Source organism: Uranotaenia lowii, chromosome 2 (genome assembly GCF_029784155.1).
Source record: "Uranotaenia lowii strain MFRU-FL chromosome 2, ASM2978415v1, whole genome shotgun sequence".
Lineage (NCBI taxonomy): Eukaryota > Metazoa > Arthropoda > Insecta > Diptera > Culicidae > Uranotaenia > Uranotaenia lowii.
Window position 1 is genome coordinate 379,817,556 of NC_073692.1, and position 22,238 is coordinate 379,839,793.

The window sequence follows — 22,238 nt, forward strand, 5'->3', positions numbered from 1 at the left end:
ATAATAAATTTATTTGAATAAAATCGTTTACATAGCTTCAAATTGATACTTTTATTGTCAAGTTTTTATTCATTCATTGATGTGTCTTATTCCGTATCAAACTGAATAAATTTAAAGTAGTCCAATTAACAAATTAGAAACCAATATTTCCAAAGCACCAAATATAAAAAGAATTTAAAGTTTCGTATTAAAAAAATAGTGCACAGAAATAGAATACATAATAAGAAATGAATGAATGAATTCCATAATGAATTTTTTACCAAATCATCGATTTTTCACAATTAACAATTGTTTAGCAAAATAAGTTTAAAAATCTTTAATTTTTGATTATCTTTTTTTTTTGAATTTTTTTTTAACTTGCAATCTGGTTTTTAGCAAGAAATGACGTATTATTTTTCCCTCCAACATTTTGATCCTTATTCGATCTTCTTCAGGGACTGAAAAAGTGTTTAATTAGTTGATTTTGCTTATTACGATGGTTTTTTTTTATAAAAAAGGGTCGACTCAGCTGGTCGCGTATACACTACTTGTGGTTTTGGGAAAAGTTGATCATTGATTTAAAATCTTTGTAACGTTTTAGTAATGTTTTAAAGTTCGGTCAAAGAAGTACCGAAATTTGTTAAATGTATTTTACCTATTTTTTCTAATTATTTCAGAAACAAAACCTGATAAAAAAATTATTGAATACAGGCCACCCAAATTAATCAAAATAAGCTTATTAATTCTTTGCATTTCGGAAAAATATAAGTTTTGCAGCCTTGTTCAACTTATCAAAATCATTGTAAATGTGAAGCTGAGCATTTAGATGTTATAAAATAGAAATGAGGCTGATGGTTTTTTGAAGAATGTTTCAATTCTGCAAAAAAACCTTGAATGTCATTAACAATTTATATAATCAAAGTTATATTTTGAAAAGCAACGAATATTTTGTTTTAATTATTTTCGCTCATTCTGTTGACAACCGTTAGTAGTAGTCGCCTGTTTCATGATTAGAAATCATGTGTGATGTGTTGAGGGTTAGTTTAGTTATTAGTATTTGATGAATAAATAATGAAATTAATATTATTGGTTTAAAATTATGAACTTGTTTATATAAACTTCTTAAAGAAAACCCATTCTAAAGACGAGGTAGGATTTTTGTGTGTCAAGATTTTAGCTTAAGCATAAGTTTTGTGGAATGCAATTCTTAATTCAAAGGAGTTTTGTAAAATGAAATGTCTTAAGGGAGGCGAGCTAGTTTTCCAACTCGTTTTATTTAACACTTTCAAACACCTTTTGGGATCAAGCATCATCCACAATTTATCTCTAACTTAAATTCTCTGGCTTAAAAAAAATTCAAGAGAGATATTGTTTTTTTTTGTTCATCACTGACCGCATTTATTGAAACTATAGAAATATTTTCTTATGACAACTGGGAAGATTTTGGACTTAATTTGAACCCATAATAAAAATCTTTTAAAAAATATTTAAAATCGAATTCCATGTAGATACAGATATGAGAGCTCAAGAGTAAGATTAAAAATCTATAATCAGATTTTATTCATAACCACAATCAAGATTTGAGAAACAAATTACAAATTAAATTTTCAATATTTAATTGAGGTTAAGTCGTATTATCAATTTTAAATCTTTAAAACAAAATTTAACCGTTTTTATGTAGGGGAGAATGGGGATACTTGATCCCCTTCTCTTATTTTCATCATATCTTTTTGGGAAAATTTTGCAACTCACCGCAGCGTGTAATTTGAAGTTTATATGCTCTAAAAGTTAAAACGAAACATGAATAAAACCTTAGATGAACTAGAAGCATTTTCGTGAGACTTCATAAAATTGTGATATTTCTAAACTTTACAAAAAGAGACTTGATCCTTAATGCAGGGTGCCTTCATCCTGGAAAAAAATCAAGTTAAATCCGAAGATAAAAGGTGCGTAACTTTTTTTCGCCATATTAGTTCTCATTTCACAGTTTGTAAGTATTAGACAAAGAAAATTCCAAAAGTTTGTCTGCAACCCTAGAGTCATTGCATATTTAAAGGCGCAATTTTATGGTTTTTTGATGAATACAATATTTTTAGACCTTTTTAAAAGATGATTATCGGAAAACCATAAGTTGTTCGACAAATATTAGTGATTTCATGATAATCAATGATCACGATCCATTCAGATGAAAAATATATAATTTTGGACTTTTGGGATCAACTATACCCATAACACACATTTTGGAAAACTTCTTCTTAAAAAAACTGAGAGTTTCTTATTTCTTTAAAAAAAAAAGGCATAATGGAGTTCAAATTATACTGTGACGATTGACATTTTGAAATCATTTTTTTTTTTTAATATTTTTTTCTTGTGAGAAATATTTTAAAGTGATAAAGAAGATCTGCAAATAGCATTTTGTTTATTTTTTCAAACAAAGTTTAATCTCTCGATTTTTTTTTTTAATTTTGGAGATAACAGCATTGTCGATTTTTTCTTTTTGGCACATTTTTCTAGAGCTTTCAATATTTGTAAGACAGTCCTGTTTCGAGATATAGCGAATTATTCAAGTATCCCCATGGATTAAATATCCTCAGTCTCCTCTAATGTTTAAAAAATTTCAAAATAATATTGAAATATTACCTGCCTAGAATTTTGGAACTTTTATAACAAACTCTCTAATAAATTTAAGTCAACATATTACGGACCAAACACGAGATTTTTCATATATTCGCTTGTCACGAATTATCACTTGGATGAGATAAATTTAATAAAGAAACTCTATATTTGCAAGATTGAAAACAACACTTTCGAAAACTCTAAGATACTTAGTTTATTAAAAGTGGTCCAGCAAGTTTGGAGATATAAAATGCCTAATTCACGTGTTTCTCTACATAGAAATCTTCATAATGTGTTAGCTACTATATTTTTTCAAATTTTACGACGATAAGATAAAGTTATTTTAGCCGCCTTTGAATCCGCATGAAGAATTTGAAAAACTGAGCTATTTATGAACGAAAATATGCATAATTTGGGTTGTGAGAAGGTAACAAAATTCAGATCTATCACAGTTTGTCTGTCAGTTGCAGCTTTCGATAAACTCATCGATCTTTAAATTAAAAGCTTCACCATTTATTCACTTCCCTAGTTATTATTTTTGAAAAAATCGAAGAGGGGAGGGGAACGAAAGAATAATTCGATATTTGCTCCGGCCTTTTTTTAAAAAAAAAAAAAACAGAAAACTCGTTGGAAAAACGATTTCAACGTTGCTGACGTGTTTTCTTTAAAAAAAAAAAATAAATAAATGTGATGTGTATTCTTCACGTCCTCCGAATTCTCTTCTCACTAGAGTCTGCTTAGATTTTTTCAGGTATTGTGTAGAAAAATTTCAAATCAAATGCCCAGATTTTGTTACATAAATGCAGAACAATTCTGCAATGTTTACTTAAGGAGGGAGGGGGTGACATGACTTTGATTAGAGTGATTCTATTCAAAATTTCAATTTACAGGAGCTCCCTTAGCGGTTGTATTTTACGTTTTCATTTTGATTTCCTTTCCTAGATTTCAAGAAATTAAACCAGTATGATAAAAACCCTGTTAACTTTTTTTTTCCTCTGGCCTCTCCTAAGCCGAAGAGGGGGGAGGGTGAAATCCTCCTCCTTCATTTCAGGCTTTTCGTTAACTGATAAACCATTAACCTTCATAAAAACTGAATACAGAGTTTTATGTTATTTTTTATCATTCAATGAAGGACCAAAATCTTGCCTCAATATTTGAAATTCAAAATAAAAAACATCTTTTTAAAATAAATTATTCTTAATTAATTTTTTTAATCGATATGATTCCAACAATCTCCGACAAAAATCAAACAGTCTTTGAGTTTTTATATTGAACATTTTAACTTGTAAATTTGAATATTGCTGCAAGAAATAACAACAGTTTCATTCGGGTATTATCTTCTTAGAAATTGCTGAGCTGATAGAAAAATAAACTTCTATCATAATTAGAATCAGAACACCACTCCCTTAATTCAATTTAAGCTCTAAAAATCTTGGCAACTTGAAAACATGTGAATTTTGTAGCCTTGTGTAATTGGTTTTAAATTAAAAACAAAATGTAATTTGACTCAAAATTGATTATGTATTTTGAACAAAAATTTTGAAGTCCTTTTAGTCAATAACCTTTTGATCAAACTTTTTTCAAAATAAATGGAACCCTCTTGAAAGGCCCGTTTTTTTTTCAATGATAGAAGATTGCTCATTTTATTGTAGTTTGGTATTACATGCTGTTTTAAACAGTGAAAGACGGTGAGTAGTCAATTTGAACTATACGTTTTTTTTTTCATCAAGCCACACAAAGGAAACCACAAGCTTTTTCGCTTAACCAAGTGAAGCGTTTCATACGAAACTGCCTTCGACCTTCCAAGAAAACATTTTTTTCAACTTTCAAGTACTCTCGAAAACATGAAGATAATCATCTTGTCTAAGTAAGAGTGCTTGAAATTGATACGTCGGAAGTATTTTTGCTTTCCACTTTTTTATCCTCGTGGAAGACTGTAAAGACTGTAGAACAAGAATCCATAAATCAATCCAAGCGAAAGCTCAAGACGTTCACCTTTAACATCTATATTTGGAAGGTTTTCTTTTTTCTTCATTTAACAAGCCCATATTTCATTCCAAAACCAAACCGACTGATGTAAGTAAAAGCGAAAAGAATAAAGCACCAAAATCACGCTATCGAAAATCGTGAGGAAGACGGGGAGCTCAAGAAAGAATGCCATACATCGTCATCCTTTACGTACCCCATTTTCTTTTTTATCCTCTCGAATCTTCGCTCTCTGGGTTAAAAAACTCGGTGACATTTGTGTTTTGGCAGCATTTGCGTTTCTATCTGCTGGCTTGTATCTCGGCGATCCGTTTCTCTTTCACCAGCCAGGTTAGGAGATTTTTTTCCGATCCTTTTCCTTTAACCCCGTTTTCACCAGCTCCTTGATGTTTGAGCACTTTTTCACTGGAGCAATTTTTCTTCCGCAGTCAAAAGTCACGCTCGGCAATCACGTCTAAGGCACATAGGGCAAGCAAGGTACCATCATACATCATACAGGAGGGCGCTTGTCGATAAAAAGGGTAAACCGTTTGGTTCGTTTCGATTTTTCCCAACAACAACAACATCAACAAGATGTTCGATGAATAAGAGCAAGGGTGGTGGGGGAACAAAAATCATCCCCCCTTACCAATCCCTACCGGTTCCGGTTCTCTGTTCGAGGGAAATATTCGTGAAAAAGGTACTTATCGTGTGTGAGTGTGCTGCCCAAAACGTGTGCTCACGACGAGGTTTTTCCCGGCTGATGATTCCTTATTTTTGAGCGCCCAAGTTGAAGCATAACACTGAAAAAAGAAAAAAAAACTGGGTAAGGAGGTTCCTTACGAATATCCGAGCTGTGTCACAAATTTTGCAACGTCACTTTGGACGTGCTGGGAATGTCGAAAACATCGACGTATCTATGACATGGTTCCCAGCTCAGCGCCAAAAAAAAGGTTAACGAAATCAGGAAATAACCCAGAACCAGATGATTGGCCCCGGCTGCCGGTATGTATCGGTGGCGAAGGAATCGATTTGAATGGTTGTTGCAACAAACGAGCGAATTTGCTTTCGTCATACACCAACATAATGCTGGATAGCTTGGCTCAGTGAGAGATCCCATTGCGTCATATTTGAGTGATTGAGATGGTTTAACGTTAACAGAAAAAAAAACTATGTATACAGTGCAATCATGTATGAAGATGATCTTTCTGGAAGATTTTCTTCACCGTCTGTCTTTGCTTGTCTACAACGTAAAATATTTTATTGGAATTTTTTTATCAGAATCAATCGGGTATAATTTTACAAAGAATGGATCCAACTTCCACGGTTAAAAGTTTTTTTGAACAATTTATTCAAAGACCTTTTTTGTCATCAAGGTCTAACAGATAATTTTTTTTATGTACCTCCTAGATGAAAAACCCTTGCTTGGTCAATTAACGATATAATTTTGATTGCAATTTTGCATTTTATGTGAAACATTCATTTCCGAGCTTTTCATCTGTTTTTTCATAACCATTGATTTTGAGGAAATGAGGAACGTTGAATCCAAGTATGTTGTCCTATTTCTTACGTAAGCTCTACTTTCTGCAACCTATTTGATTTGAAATCATGGAAAATCCTATTTTTCAAATCCCTTGAAAAACTTATAGATCAAAACTGCATCCGTATAAAAGGTTCGCATTTTCTCCGGTAAAGACCGTACAAACGGAGGGAGTTGAAGGTTTTTTTTGACCAAGTAGGGGAACTGGGTATAAAATGCGCAGTCGGGACAAGATGCGCCACCATCAGTATTTCACTAAACAAACATAGTTCAACATTTCTGAAAATGCCAGTTTGTTCTATTTACACTTTTATGCGTTTATAAACATTTGCGGACCTTCTCAGTTTTCTAAATAGCGTAAATTTGACGAAAAAAGAAAACAAAATTTTTTGGGAGCTTTTCTTGCAATTTTTCAACTTTTCTCGTAAGGAATTACGGCATCTATCAGCAAAACATTTACCTGGCATCTGTACTAATGATGAACATTGGTCTTGACAATCATCACTCAACGAAAAATTTCCTTATTCAATTATTTTTTCTATTATTTTTATCTATTTTTAATAAGCATGTCTAGGCAGGGCAAAACGCGCCATGTCCGTTTATCTTTAAGCATGTTTCATATTTGTTAAAATTTATATGCAGTTCTCATCACAGTAATTTAAAGGATATATACACTCCCGGCCAAAAGTTTGGGGTCACCCCTGAAAAAACATGTAAATTTGGTTCGTCCATAACTTTGTCATTTTTTAACGGATTTTGGATATTTTTAGCTTATTCGAAAGGCAATGAGTTATACTTACATCGTAGGTATTTTGTTTAAAATTTGTATGATTTTTTTCCTACCTAAAAATCATCTAAAGTTGCAAAATTTTTCGAAATTTCCACCTAATCTTTATACCCAATTTTCTCATAGCTGAGTGGGTCAAATTTTTAAACTGAAGTTGCATTAGAACACCTATTCTATACCCTTTGAAACATATTTGTCAGATTTTGCATAAAATTTAAAGCAAATTTATAATTAATTAAATAGTTACTTTAGTCATCGGCCAAAAGTTTGGGGTCACCTTACAGTATGGTGTATCGGCCAAAAGTTTGGGGTCAGTGGATTTTTCCTATATTTTCATTCAAATCACTGCAATACTTCCCACAATTTTAATTTTTTATGTTAGGGGTTATCCATTAATTATGTCCCGCGTTAAGGGGGAAGGGGGAGGGGGGAGGGGTTTGAAATGTATGAAAAGCCATACAAAAATTTTGGAAGTCCATACAAAAAATGCGACAGGGGGGAGAGTCAGTTGGTACAAGCACGGTATTCCAAGCTAAAGGTTAAGGTTTCGATCCAAGCTAATGGTTAAGGTTTCGCAATCTAATGGTTTTTTTTCGGTTTGGATTGTCTTTCGATTGGAGCATAAGCGTATCTTTATGTTTGTCACGAAATATACGATTGAATGGTATGGAAAATAAAGGAAGGTAAATAACAACTGTATGACTATCCAATGTTCACTCAGCTCAGTCTCCGGCAAGTAGGGCGTGGGAAGTAGAATAAGAAGAATGTAATTGGAGAGATGATATTAGGAGTTTTCATCAATATCGAATATTCACCTCTATTCTAGTTTTCGATCGATTGAAAACTAGAATAGAGGCGATTATGTTATTCTGAGACCATGAACAATTAAAAGTAGCATAATTCATTACTCTTCTTCAATTTATTTCATAAAGTAATGTTAACAATAAAAAAAAAGAATTCATTTCAATGTCATTTAAGTAATAAAACGCTTTCCATTATTGGGGATATGTTAAAAACTTGTGTTTAGGGCAGTTTTTCATCAAAACATCCTCCCTTAGCTTTGATGACAGCCTTGCATATGCGAGGCATTCTGTCAATTAGCTTGCCGAGAGTTTCTTGGCTTATCGAATTCCAGGATGTCTGCAATATCTCCCACAAGTTGCGCTGTGATGTCGGACACTGCTCGCGAACCATGCGGTCCAATTCTTCCCATAGTAGCTCTATCGGGTTAAGGTCCGGCGATTGCGGCGGCCATTCCATGTTCTTCAGCACACGCTCCTTCGCCTTCTCTTGAACGAATCCCTTGCAAAGTTTAGATGTATGTTTGGGGTCATTATCCTGCTGAAATGTGAAGTTCTTTCCGATCAGTCGCAATCCAGAGGGTATCGCATTTTCTTTCAATATGGTCAAGTATTCTTCCTTCCTCATAATCCCGTCAATTTTCACCAAATCACCATGCTTTTTTTTTTGTTAACATTACTTTATGAAATAAATTGAAGAAGAGTAATGAATTATGCTACTTTTAATTGTTCATGGTCTCAGAATAACATAATAGCCTCTATTCTAGTTTTCAATCGATCGAAAACTAGAATAGAGGTGAATATTCAATATTGATGAAAACTCCGCATATCATCTCTCCAATTACATTCTTCTTATTCTACTTCCCACGCCCTATGTACTTGCCTGAGACTGAGCTGAGTGAACATTGGATAGTCATACAGTTGTTATTTACCTTCCTTTATTTTCCATACCATTCAATCGTATATTTCGTGACAAACATAAAGATACGCTTATGCTCCAATCGAAAGACAATCCAAACCGAAAAAAAAAACATTAGATTGCGAAACCTTAGCCTTTAGCTTGGATCGAAACCTTAACCTTTAGCTTGGAATACCGTGATTGTACCAACTGACTCTCCCCCCTGTCGCATTTTTTGTATGGACTTCCAAAATTTTTGTATGGCTTTTCATACATTTCAACCCCCTCCCCCCTCCCCCTTCTCCCTTAGCGCAGGACATAATTAATGGATAACCCCTAACATAAAAAATTAAAATTGTGGGAAGTATTGCAGTGATTTGAATGAAAATATAGGAAAAATCCACTGACCCCAAACTTTTGGCCGATACACCATACTGTAAGGTGACCCCAAACTTTTGGCCGATGACTAAAGTAACTATTTAATTAATTATAAATTTGCTTTAAATTTTATGCAAAATCTGACAAATATGTTTCAAAGGGTATAGAATAGGTGTTCTAATGCAACTTCAGTTTAAAAATTTGACCCATTCAGCTATGAGAAAATTGGGTATAAAGATTAGGTGGAAATTTCGAAAAATTTTGCAACTTTAGATGATTTTTAGGTAGGAAAAAAATCATACAAATTTTTAACAAAATACCTACGATGTAAGTATAACTCATTGCCTTTCGAATAAGCTAAAAATATCCAAAATCTATTAAAAAATGACAAAGTTATGGACGAACCAAATTTACATGTTTTTTCAGGGGTGACCCCAAACTTTTGGCCGGGAGTGTATATATATATGTTGAATTGGAAAACATAACTTGAATATAAACAAATATATTTAAAATTCCTAAATTTAATAAACATTTAATCAACTATTCACAAGAACGTCAGTATATCTGGCAGCACTGCGCGTAGCAATACATTTTTCCATCTGTGAAGTAGAAAAGAAGTGTTTTTACCTGGCAAACACTTTCGGAGGCCCTTGAATTAATAAACACTTATTAATCGTTAAAAGGCGCGTTTGGGTACACACATATGCGCGCTTTGCCCCAAACGAAATGAAAATCATACTTTAGAAAGCCTTTCAAAATTTAACGATTAAGACGTATATAATTGGTATAAGTGTTCCTGTTTGTATATTTCTGGTGAAGAACAGTCCCCTTTTCAAAACTATTGTCGAATTTACTGGATTGCATTCTTCATTTACGAGTAATGAAAGATTCTTCTTAACGTGGGCGTCTTACCCCCAGTTCCCCTATCTACATATGTTTATTTTTCAGTTCAACAAATAAATTTAACGTTGTTATGGGAAACTGCTTTATACCACAAGGTATTCAAATATATGTTTAAAGAAACATGTCAGAATATTTAGTATTCCAAATTACCTGATTTTACCCAGGCTTGCCTGAATATTTTGTAAAAATCTCAAGACAACTCTGGCCTTGCCCGGCACGGGTGCCCTGATTTTGTGGAAAGCCACTTATTTATTGTGCGAATTTTTTTTTTTTTGCAAAACTGAGCAAGAAATTTAAACTAAGTGATAGCAAGTTTTGATTTTTGGATACAAAAACGAAATTTTCAGAATTTTTTGCACATTAGGGACCGCTAAGAAATTTTAGCCGACAATCGTCAAAATTCGGCATATTTTGTCTCAAAACTCACAGGAACAAATTTAGTATATTTGAGTGAACTAATGTTTTATGTTTTATTTTATGGAATACAGTTTTATTCTGAAAATAACAACAATTGAATTATGTTTACAAGAGTAGCACATTTGTGACGGGTGAAAAAACGTATTTGGTCATCATCACATGGTACATCAAAATAAAAAAAAAACAAGAATAAAACAGAATAATGCCTTTTTACTTCGACAAGAAAATGATTTTCTTATAGATATATATTTCTTATAATTTTTTCGAATAATGCTCGAATTTTGCTCAGATTTGTTCGGATATTGTTTGGTTTTTAATTTGGAAAATTTTAAATCAAAAACGGTTCATGCAAGGTATTTTAAAAGAATTGCCCGGAATAGTCCGGCCTAGATGCAGTCTTAAAAAAAGTGCTTGATGTCACTCTAGGTCTGAGACATTTAATTTTAAGACAGCATATTACGTTCATAAATTGAACTTTATTTTTTATTGAAAATTTCAAAAGTGCAATTCCATTAACCTTTTGTATTGAAACTCCAATCCTAACGCTCAAAAACCTTTACTTTTCTTAACCTCTTCGTTTCATAAAGTAAAAAATTTGCAACAATTAATGTATGGAAAAAGTGAAAAATCGTATTTTATTTTAATGTACTTCTTGATGTGCTCATCAACTGTAAATTATTGTTGCTGTTATTATTGTGCTAATTCAACTGTAAAAAATGATTTTAATGCAAAAAAAATCCGGGATCAGACTTGGTTATTCCCATTTTTTCTTTAACAATCCGACCAATCTGGAATGCTTACTTCACAGGATCCAATATTTCAATTGACGGCGACCAAATATTCAGAGCTTGAAATTTAAAACAATTCAATCTGCCCTTGGAATTCTCCAATTTTATTTTTATTAGTTCCTTATTCATTATTCAAAACAATGTTTCCAGTTTCCAAATTTTACTTTGTCAGAATAATTTTTCAATGATGAATTTTACATAATGTTTCATAAATATATATAAAGTAATTGATTTTTTTTTCAGCCTTTTATTTTAATAACTAAAAGCATTTGAATATGATTTAAACTTTAACACAGGCTCACTCGAATCAAAATTAAATATGTTTTCTTTTTATCAAATTTAATTCAATCATCAACTATCTGTTTTGAATAAATTCTCTTTAGTTCAATAGTGTAAATTGAAGTTTAAATGGAAATTTAATGTTTACTCATTTTCTGGGGTATTGAATTGAAAAAAATTATATCAAATTTGTAAACACAACTTTTTTAAGTATTTTTTATAGTTAATTTCTTATTAAAAGTATGGAAAATCATTTTAAACAACTTTTGTTCGACTTTCCAGATAAAACCATAGATTGGAAATTTGATTCTGATTAAGTTTGAATATTAAAAGTAATTTTTTTTTCGAGTTTGTTTGATGGTCCTTAGTCCTAAGCAGAAAAATTGTTTAAGTAATCAATTTTCAAATGTATCGTGCAGTTTTTGGTATTGCTATATTTTCTTGTTGAGTTTGAATTTTAAAATTCCCCATCCCTCCCCATGGACGAGTCCTTCGCACTGGCTTGTCTCTAACATAATATTATATTTAAAGAAAATAAGCATCTCTAGTTTTTACACCATTTGAAAGCTGGGAATTCCCCCTTTCATTTGAGCCCAAATTTAAAATCATCCATAATTTTTTTTTTTTTTTTTTGAGATTTTTTACCTTTTAATTGGTCAATTTATAGACAAATTCATACTGATCACTATTCAAACACTTGTCTTACCTCCAGTGTTATTCCAACTTCATATGCAATAGCATGATCCAACAGGATTCAATTAATTTGAAAAATCATATAAAACTTTTCATGGATGGTTGTATCAAATATTCTGACGACTAAGTTATTTATTTTGGAGTGTTCTTCGTTTATTAAAAAACAATATTATCGTTTATTTTTAGATTTTTCAAATGAAATAATAAAAACTCTAGTTGCAACGTTACAATATTTTTCTCTCAATTTGTATAATTTTGATGTCTTCGACAAAGTTGTAGCCAGAAAATTTCCAATAAGATCATAGTTTTGACATATGGAGTTGAAATAACGCTAAAGGTTTGACAGTTTAACAGTGAATAGTACATATGAATTTGCCGTTGAATAAAGTCATAAAATCTTAAAAAAGATGTTCTAGATCCACCGATGAATTATTTCAGTGGCAAATCCCAGCTTTCAAATGGTGCAAAAATTAGAGTTGCTTATCTAAGAAAAATAAAGTTTTCTCAATGAGAAACCCTAGCTTATTGGCCAAGAATGCAACTATTCGAGGTATTCTGACTCTTGCTAGAGCTGGAAGAGAAGATTTCTGGATTTTCAATTTTTTACAAAAAATATTGTGAAGTAACATCTAATGTTTCAACCTGATTAAGAGTTTTGTTTCCAAGGGGAATTGTAAGTCTTTTGCAAAAAATGAAAAATTCTTCTGAAGGAACACTTAAATGGTTAAAACGTTAATTAATTAAAAAAAAAAGTTCGATGTAATAAAAATCGGTAAAGCCTAAAATATTTCAATCATAACATACCATAGATAAATTAAAAACTACGTTGAAGAATCAAGTTGAAGTCAATTTGCAATTTCTATTCTTTAAATCGTTGTGTATTCCGGTTTTCGAATAAAAGTGTAGAAAAATTTAAATATATCCTAAAAATCATGCTGTGATTTCAAAATTTTGAAAAGTTCCATTTTTTAACTATTTTTTTAACGGCTATCAGTCTTGGATTTTTGAGTTAAAACGAATGTTATTTACTCCAACGTTTCGATCCTTGTTGGATCTTTATCAGGTTAACAAAACCCAATGACAGCAGTTCAAGATAAGCCGAATCAAACTTAACAAGAAAACGACACTTTATCGCTTAAAAATCCGAGACTGATAGCCGTTAAAAATCATTAAAAAAATCAACCAAAACAGTCGTTCCATTCATAAAGAAAAGTTCCATCTTAAGAATTTTTATAAAATCAAAAAAGGAAATTGAACTATTCGAAGCACTACGTTTTATTATTCAATTTCATTTTAAGAAAAATCAAGGTTCTATGCATTCATCTGAAATTTGTTCTGTTTTTCAATTATTAATCTTGCTACTGAAAACTGTGTGACGAGCAGTTCTCAAAACTGGAAGCTAAAAGACGCTTTAGAACTTGAGAAAACTAAAAATGCATCTTTTTTTTAAAAAAAAGCATCAACTTGGTAGCCTCAGATATCCTTGGTCAATGTGTTTTTCGATCTAAAAAAATGATTGGCATTGATTTTGAGATTAAAAGATGAAACATAAATTCCGTCTAAAGGCGGGGTTGGGAAAGTACGGCAACAATTCGAAAAGCACAATTTTACGTTTTTTTCATATACATAAGTTCAAATATCTCAGTTGTTGTGGGCCAATTAAAAAAAAAAATCACATACAAATATAGCACTGAATCAGTGTTAAAGAGTGTGTTTAAAATCGACAACCGCAAAAGTACTAAAAAAGAAATTCTTTAGCCCCTGTGCTTATCCAATTTAAAAAATGTAAAAAAAAATTCTCATCTATGAAGTTTTTCGAGGAACAAAAGTTATTTGTGCACTAAGCTTCTGTGATTTTTTTTAACTTTACCATGAGATTTGATCTCACAACCATATCATTAAATCTTTTTATATTCAAATTTCTTTTAACTATCTACTGATTAGTTCAAAAAGATAAACTAGCTTGATTTTGGTTTTTGTTTTGTTTTTGCTGCGAAATCTGTCAACGGCAACAAAACCTTCAAAACCAGCTTTTGTTTTTAGAATTTTTTTATCGTGCCTTTTCATTTGCATCATTTTTTCAATTTTCCTGTGAGTGGCTTCAAGGTTTGGTATAGTAATTTTTTCGACTTAAGTCCACTGCTTATCGCACTGTGCCACGGTTTAAAGCCGATTTTTTTTTGTTATTTGTTCATTCAAAACGGCTCATATCTTAGCCTTTAAGGAGCCAAACTAGTTTTGTATGTTTACAATCAGGGGACTGAGATAAACGGAGAATCATCGTCAATGATCAAACAAATTTAGCAGCCAATACACACTGGTATAGAACATCAATCTAGCGGAACTTAATTAATAGCGCCCATGGATGAAAAGATAGACTTTTGATGTCTTCGACAGTATTGCATAATTTTATAAGGCGCAATCATTGAAATAAAATATAGAGTCGAGGGGTCCACCAATAGCAAGATTCAAATGCTAACTTTTTTGTTAAGCATTTTAGAGCTTTGGTTTCTTCTACAAAGTTGTTTATAATAAATTCTGAAGACGTCGAGCAGGTCACATCTCTTTCAATTAACGCGGTCATCTAGACGATGGATTATCGGGTCGCAGCGCGTGTTTTATTTGTATAAAGTGCCTGAAAATAAGATCCACCCAGTGTTTCTTCGAATGCGATTGGAAAATACGCAAATTGAAGTGGATTTTGTGCTCAAAATTGTTATTTTATTTGAGGGGAAAATAATTTGTAAATGGAGAGATTTGCGAAAAATCCCGAGATGTGCAGGTGTCAGTGTGTCCAGCCGACGTTTTCTTATGTGTGCGTGCGCTAACAGGCACGCACCAATACAGGCATATGTGTGCCTGTTGTTTCATTTGTGTACGGGCTCCATCATAACGTCCAATATGATGGTCCAAAAAACGGCGTAGCCGATAAAGGTGTTGAATTTGATATGCAAGGGTACAAGTATCATGGCGGATACCGGTTTGGCTGAGAAATTAGCGAGCTTTTCCTAATCCCTAATATTATTTTTATATTATTATTACCTACTCTTTAAGAATTCAGAGATCCGAGACTGCGTAAGTATGTTCTTCGTATATATATTTGTGTATTGACAACGACACAAAAAATCATCGAAATGAGTGCCCCAGAGCAATCACATTTATATACATGTTTTGTGTATATCCAAGTTGTGCAAGTTGAGTGTACTATTGGTATACTGGTAATATTAATATTAATTAACTCCCAACAAATGTATTGGTTAAGCCAAGTGCTACTCTGTAATCATAAGTGGGATCCACCATGTCCATCAAGTTGCACTGTCTTCGTTAACAGGATTGTGTGGCTTAGTGTGGAATGCAATAAATTTAGTGTCTACTTTAAATACTTACGTTAGCTATGTTAGTAAAATTATTTTTTGAAATGGTAAGTGTGTAAACTGACTTTTTATTGCGATGTTATGTTTATATACATGTAAGATTTATGACGTATTGTAACTGATATGGGTGCAAATCTAAAACGTTCTTAGAAACATATTTTCCCCCCTCACAAACACCTTCTAGTGTAAATCGATTTTGAAATCCAGCTTCTTAGATGACGAAATTTAAATTCAACTGAAATCTTAAAAACCCATATCCAATTATTTACAACCCTCAGCGTTGTTAAACAACAATTATCATGTTCTGTATTTATCCTTTCAATGCTTTAAAAAGAAATTTAAATGAATCCTAGAAAGAAAAAGAAGATATTTATAAAACTGGCTATAATTGCTGTAATATTTTATTCCATGTCATGATTTTCCCGCTTATTTATGTTTATAAGTGTGTGAAATTCCAATTTTTACTGTCATTATTGATATCTAAGTATAAAAAGGTCACTGACCTCCGACAATCACTTGGTTGTTTGAAATCCTGAAGTGAAGTCGCATTACTACTCAACTAGATTTTTCAAAATGCCTAAAGTGTTTGAAATGCCGAACAGCTCTGGTAAGTTACTCCATAATTTTGAATTGAAGTAGTTCATTCGTAAATAATTCGTTATTCCGTAGTGAAAGACATATTATTAACTGAAAATGTAATATTTTATCCTCTGCAGATTCCGATTTGGAGAACACTCTGTTGGCGAGTCCGTCATCGTCAAAAAAACGTTCTGCCATTTCCCCGGCTGAAAATTTAGATAAAAGGCAACGGATGGCCCTCTCCGTTGATCTCAAAGTCACTTTAAAGAGGAAGGACTGTGACATTGACGAAGCTTTCTTCGATGATCTAAAATCAGTTCTGATAAATCTCCAACAAGAGGTTCCTGAAGTGTGCCACCAACCACGTTTCTACGGGTGTGGTTCTTTGTCGGGAATCGCATGGTTCCACGCTGCCGATGCAGAAAGCCTCAACTGGCTGAAAGGATCTTTGGATAGTTTGAAAGTAAGCGGAAGATTCAAGGATCTAAGCGTTCTTCCATTTACACCAGTGCCTCCACCACGTAAAGGAATAGTTACCGTTTCCAATGAATTAAACCTTAGCGGTCACAATGGAGCAGAGATTCTCCTGAAGAGTTTTGCGAAGCTCAATAAGTCGTATATAAACACTAAGTTCTGGAGGGTGAAAAAAATCATTCCGCTCCAGAACAGCAAGTATCGCGTAGTGTTGTCCATTGATGACGAATCGTCAAAAGTTCTGGAGACAATGAACAATAAAATATTTTACTCATTCGGCAGAGTTTATGTGAAACTATTTAATAAGCAAAGTGAAAATAAATGAAGAAAATAAATACTTGAATGATAGATAAAAAAAATTTTTTTAATGATTTTCTTATGGTTTTGTAAAATTTAATACAAAAATATAAAAAAATAATAATGATAATAAAAAAAGTATATAAGACTTTTCAAAAAAGAATCAAAAAATCAAATAAATCCTTTTAGGAAAAAATCTATAGAAATAATAGAATTGGACCTTGTCTTCATGCAATCAAATTAACAAATCTAAAACTTATATGAAACAAAACAGCTTTTATGCTCAATTCCCTCTGTGGATTTTGCTTCATGTTTTCAATTTTTAAGTCAGCTCATATTGCTATCCTAGCATGGATCCAAGCTTTCACAGGTAAATGATGAAATTCAAAAAAAAAAAAGGCCAGGCACAATTTTCCCATCAGTTTGGATAACGTGCCGCTATTGAGCCACCACTTTCTGATACCTGATACCTGAAGCATTTTAGAGCTTTGGTTTCTTCTACAAAGTTGTTTATCTTAACAAAATACATAACTTTGCTGAACAAGTCAAAGTTCTACAATTTCATTCTAAGGAGTTACAATGACATTAAAAATAAAATCTTGAAAAAACAGTTTTTTAAATCTGGATAATTGTAGGTAAGGCAAAACCATTTTCAGTCTTCGAAACAAAGTTGAAAAAAATTAAAATCTACAATCATTTAGTACATTACGATGTGTTTTGAAATTGCTGAAGCGCTGTAGAAAGCATTTAGTGAAATATATTAACGATTTTCAAAGAGAAGTTTTTCAAATTGCGCAAATTTTCGCACCATCAGCCAATGTGGATTTTATTTTTGGTGTTAAGAGGAATCATTACCATATAAAACTAGCGTGGAATTCGGTGGAACTCGGAGCAGTTTTAAGATTCAAAATCTAGTATTTTGTTCCCAAATATCACTTTTTTAGACACTTGTTTTTATAACATTTGCTTCGATCAGGAGTAAATGGTGTATATCAACGTGTTGACAGCTCTGGTTTCAAAATGGTCATAGATCCTTTACTCAAATTGAGTTTGTAATCCAACGAAAACTTATTATCTCAAAAGTGTTTTTTTCGTTAAATAGAGCAAAAATTGGCCTGCCATCAGCTACTGAAAGCTGAAGGCTACTTTACTTTTGGAGTTAAATCACTTTCACTGTTACAGATATCATTTATATAATGATGTACTAGAACATACATATTTATTTATTCCGCCAAACAGTGTAGGCTACATATATATAATAACTTAAACCTAGAGATTACAATTTTCAAATAAGCTTAATAATAATAATTTTTCTTTACATTTACAAAGTCAGGTTCTTCGGTGCCTGTGACCGTAAAAACCTTTTTTCAGCTGCTGTTTTGACATAGTTAAGTCTATATTCTCATAATGTTTATTATAACTATACATTAAACAATTAACAGGACTATATTTTCCATAATCAGTTCGAGTAGAGGTTATAATGAAAAGATTTCTTGTTCTTAAATGACGGCAAGGACAATAAAAGTTTAATTGATTTAGTAGATAAGCAGACTGAACGCGCTGATTAATTATGTCGTTTACAAAACAGATTGCAGCAAACTCTCTTCTTACACTTAATGTTTCCATGTTTATAAGCAGGCAACGTGATTCATAGCTGGGTAATTGGTTCTGAGACCATCCTAAATTTCGTAAAGCGAATAGAACAAATTGTTTCTGGACTGATTCCAAACGGTTTTTATGTAAAATTTGAAAAGGCGACCACACAACGCTACAATACTCAAGAATAGATCTAACATAAGCTCTGTACAATGTTTTTATTGTGTATGGGTCTTTAAAATTATAACTGAAACGTTTTATAAATGCTAACATACCGTTTGATTTCTGGATTATTGAGTTATAGTGATCTACAAAGGTAAGTTTTGAGTCCAATATAACTCCAAGGTCTCTAATTTTGTTGACTCTCTCGACAGGATCATCTCCCAATTTGACAATTTCATATGACTGACATTTTCTTCTGGTAAATACAATATTTGAACATTTTGCCACGTTAAGTTTGAGCAGACTTTTAATGCACCATTTGTTAAATACATTAACTTCGTTTTGAAAGATTCTAAAGTCTTCTTCGCTATTCACTTTCATATAAAGTTTCATATCATCAGCATAAATTAGCACATTTGACTGCTTGAGAAGACAAGTTATATCATTTACGTATAAAATAAATAATAAGGGGCCGAGATGGGAGCCTTGAGGCACACCAGAAGTAACGGAGATACTTTTTGAAAGTGAACCATTAAATCTAACAACTTGTGAGCGGTTCGTTAAATAGGACCTTATCCATTTCAGTAGGTGTGAACTGAAACCCTGTTTATTTAGTTTAAAAATTAACATGGGGATGTCAATTCTGTCAAAAGCTTTACTGAAGTCCGTGTATAAAGCCTGTACAGAATTACCGCGACCCATACAGCTAATATTATAGGTAACAAACTCGAGTAAATTAGTGGCTGTAGATCTTCCTTTAACAAATCCATGTTGCTTTTCAGTAATGAGTGTTTTAATTTGATTATATATTTTTGCATTCACTATAGCTTCGAAAAGTTTTGGTATGCACGATAAAATGGCTATGCCCCTGTAATTGTTTATGTCAGATTTTTTTCCTGACTTGAATATGGGTACAAGAAATGATTCTTTCCATACTTGAGGAAAAACACCTGATTTCAATGAAGAGTTAAATAGAAGAAACAATGGCATACTCAGTTCATTTACTAGATTTTTTAAAAGAAGTGGAGGAATTCCATCAGGCCCGGGCCCTTTAGTGCTGTCTAAGGAAGAAATGGTTTTAGATATTTCTTCAAAGGAAATTGATTCTACTACAGTAAGTACCGTTGAATCAGAGAGATAACTAAAAAACGAAGTATCACGATCTTGCTCGGAAAAACTAGTGTAAACATTTTGGAAAAAGTCGGCGAATAGATTACAAATTTCGTCGGAATTTTGACCTTCTATGCTGCCAAAGTACATGCGAGATGGAAAACTATTATTTTTTAATTTTGTATTGACATATCTAAAAAAGTTTCTTGGGTTCGATTTTATGTTTTGCTCAATTTTTATATTATAGTCTTGGAAAGAAGTATTTAAGCGTATTGCTAGTCGATTACTGGCTTCTTGGTGTTCTAACTTAGTGACTAATGATGGATTCTTTTTCCAGTTTTTATGTGCCTTCTGCTTTTTATTTCTTAAATGCACAAGTTCTTTCGTGAACCATGGCGGATTTTTGTTATTATTTGTTCGTCGCTTTAATTTTGTTGGAACGTATTCATTGAGAATATTACCAAGAATTTTGTAAAAAATCTCCACTTGATTGTCTGTTGAGTTTTCAGCTCGGAATATTGTTTGCCAATCAACAACTTGTAATTTCGTTTTAATCATATTATAGTTAGCATGAAAAAAGTCAAACGTCTCTATAAACTCGTAATCATCTGGTAAACGTTTTTGATCAGGACATATGATTGAGAATTCGATAGCAGTGTGGAAGACCTCGTTTTTCCAAATTGGATCTGAAGCTTCTACAACACAAAAATCATCAGTCAGATTTGAAAATAATAAGTCCAGATATCGACTACAGGCATTTTTTACATGATTTATTTGATTAAGACACAAAGAAGCCAGATTATCAAAAAGAATTTGCAGTGTTTCATTATCACCACAGATCGGCAAGAGAATGCTTTCATTATCTTCATCAATTAAGAATTGGAGACTTGATTGGTTAAAGTCGCCATAAAGGTGTATTTTAAATTCGGGCTCAAAATTTGCGAACATTACAGTAATGTCAAACAGAAACTTTTGAAAATATTCTTTAGTGGCATATTCTGGCGGAAAGTAAATCGACCCAAAAATATGCGTTTCATTGAAGATGCGGGCTTTGACCCACACCTGCTCGAATTCTTTGTGTTTAGTCGTAGGAATGAGCTCAGAATCGAAGACAGAGCTGATTGCCACAACCACACCACCGCCAGATTTCTTGTCAGAAAGAAGAAAGTTTCTATCATCTCTAAACACGTTGAAACTAGAACCAAAAACTTCTTCGCTCTTTATGTTTACATCCCAGCTTGTTTCTGTTCCCAAAATTATAGTATAACTACTAGCTGCTAATTTTTTATAAATTATATTCAATTTCGATGCACTTCGCATTCTGTTAAAATTTTGACAATAAGCCACAATTTCATTATTATTTACTATAGCGGATGTATTCTATTGAACAAGCGGAACAGATTCTATTGATAAATTCGAAACGGGAAACCGGTTAAATCATCTAATTATTTCTTATTCTCAAATTCTGCAAGTTCATTGCATCAAATAAACTAAGAAACTAATAAAGTGTCTAAGAAAAGTGATATTTGTGAAAAAATACTAGATTTTGAATCTTAAAATTGCTTCGAGTTCCACCGAGTTACACGCTTGTTTTATATGATAATGATTCCTCTTAACACCAAAAATAAAATCCACATTGGCTGATGGTGCGAAAATTTGCGCAATTTGATAAACTTCTCTTTGAAAATAATTAATATATTTCACTAAATGCTTTCTACAGCGCTTCAGCAATTTTAAAACACATCGTAATGTACTAAAAGACTGAAGATCTTAACTTTTTTCAACTTTGTTTTGAAGACTGAAAATGGTTTTGCCTTACCTTCAACGATCCAGATTTAAAAAACTGTTTTTTCAAGGTTTTACTTTTAATGTCATTGTAACTCCTTAGAATTAAATTGTAGAACTTTGACTTGTTCAGCAAAGTTATGTATTTTGTATGTATGTATGTGTATGTGTGTATCCACCTTGGGTTTGCGGCAGCGCCGCGGTTATGGCCAAAAAAATAACCCACGCGTCCATCCTAGTTATCACGCAAAACAGTCATAACCACTCAATGAGACTTTCAAAGGAATGGAATCGTAAGCGGAGTCACCTACGGTATCCAGGGTTATAAGGGAAAAAGTCTCGAGAAGCTATAACCATATTGTTGTCTAACCAAGATAGCATGCAAATTATAATCCCGCCCCCAAGGCTTCCGAAAAAAGAGTGCGTCCTTATTTTACAAAAAGTAGTCAAATACTATTTTTTCCACAACCATGCCAAATTCCCTTGACATGAATTGAGGAACGTCCAGTATTCGAAACGGGTAACAAGCACATACTGCTACCCGCTCCTTTTGCAAAAGCAGGATACTCTGATGCCCCTACCCTATGCATTTCAGGAAACAGTGATACGATAGTATAATATACATTTAATTGCAATATGATATACGTTATGTTGTAAAAATGTATGAATATATTAAATAAAATTAAATAAATTAAATATTTATATGTTGCTACAAGTTAATTCATTTGATATGCAATCTAATTAATAATAAAATTCTGCTAAAAATACTATTTGAAGACATTAAAAATAAAAAAAGATACAGTTGTGATTGGTATGAT

The 22,238-nt window shown here is 32.4% G+C and overlaps 1 pseudogene; it reads left to right on the top strand.

Annotated features, from left to right (window-relative positions):
- Positions 1-15,990: 15,990 nt before the first annotated feature.
- Positions 15,991-22,238, top strand: part of LOC129743223 (general transcription and DNA repair factor IIH helicase subunit XPD-like) — a 73,964-nt pseudogene continuing 67,716 nt past the window's right edge.